This window comes from Octodon degus, unplaced genomic scaffold (assembly GCF_000260255.1).
Source record: "Octodon degus isolate 3935 unplaced genomic scaffold, OctDeg1.0 scaffold00126, whole genome shotgun sequence".
In the NCBI taxonomy this organism is placed as follows: Eukaryota; Metazoa; Chordata; class Mammalia; order Rodentia; family Octodontidae; genus Octodon; species Octodon degus.
Genome location: NW_004524702.1, coordinates 6,917,367 through 6,918,617, shown reverse-complemented (window position 1 = coordinate 6,918,617; position 1,251 = coordinate 6,917,367). Strand labels below are relative to the sequence as shown.

The 1,251-nt window shown below is 46.5% G+C and overlaps 1 pseudogene; it reads left to right on the top strand.

Annotated features, from left to right (window-relative positions):
- The first annotated feature begins 275 nt into the window (after positions 1 to 275).
- Positions 276 to 862, top strand: LOC101588019 (annotated as a pseudogene).
- Positions 863 to 1,251: the final 389 nt, after the last annotated feature.

Here is a 1,251-nt window from a genome sequence, read left to right as displayed (position 1 = left end):
TAAGGCACACATCCTTTGAAAATTGTAGGTCACGGATAGATACACAATTTCTGTCCTGTCTGATTCTTCTATTTGCAAATCACCTTGCCATTTCTTTATTCCATCTAAAGTTTATGCTGTTCAGTTTCCGTTTGAATTGGTTGTAACTTTGTCTGATTGTCCCATACCATCTTGACATGGTCATTTAAAAATCTGTAAGAAAGTCATGATTCTGCGGCAGGACAGTCCGACTGAGACATCTGCCTCTCAGCCCCTGTCACAGGCGGCCTGCAGTGATGGAGGAGGAGCAGGAGGCCAAGGAGCAGAAGCAGTTCTCTTCCCGGCAGAGGCTCAAGGCAACCGTGCACTACACAGTGGGATGTCTGTGCTGGGAAGTGACAGGGGACAAAGAGATGCAGTTCAGCAAGCAAATCATTGCAGCGGGTTCGGAGATGACCTTCCGGCAGTGCGAAACCTTTGCCGGACATCTTGAAATGTTTGCCAGACATGTGGAAAGAAGCATGTCTCAAATTAACAATTAACACTGAAGATGTGAAGCTGTTAGCCAGACGGAGTAATTCACTGCTCAAATACATCACAGAGAAATATGAAGAGCTCGCTCTGCTGAACCAGGAACGAAAGATGAAGAAGAAAAAGAAGAAGCCGGAGGATGGAAACCAAAATTCCAGGGAGCCAGCAGAGGCTGAAGGAGGAGAAAGTGAGGGGTAGGGTGTCCAGCAGAGAAGGCCCCTCTGGCAGGCAGAGCCGCCAAGAAATGCTGTTGCCACCCTGGGCTATGCAGGGTGAGTGGAGATTTGGAAAGGAAAGAGCCTCGATGGCTTTTGTGCTGTGTTCTGTAGGCCTGAGCTGCAAGCCCCAGCAGCCAGGACACTGGGAACTTGAGTGAGACACCCTAGGTTGCACTCCAGCACCTGGAAAGTGTGCTCGTGTTACAGCACACTTAGTAGCTGAATTGGGGTGGCAAGTGGCCGGGTCAGATTTTTAAGCAAAAATCCTAGTTATTTTTTCATTGTTTGAGATAGTTTTCCAGGCTAAGTGACAACCTCTCAAAGACGAAGAAAGCCTATTATTATTATTTTTTTTTTTAAAAGAAAGTCATGATTTTGCCTTCTTCCCCCCCCCAAATACTGTCTCTGTAGTAATACTGGAGATTGAACCGACGACCATCTCACTACTGAGCTACATTCCCAGCTGCTTTTCTTAAAAGTTTGTGTTTTAAAATTTGAGGCAGGGTCTCATTAAGTTGCCCAG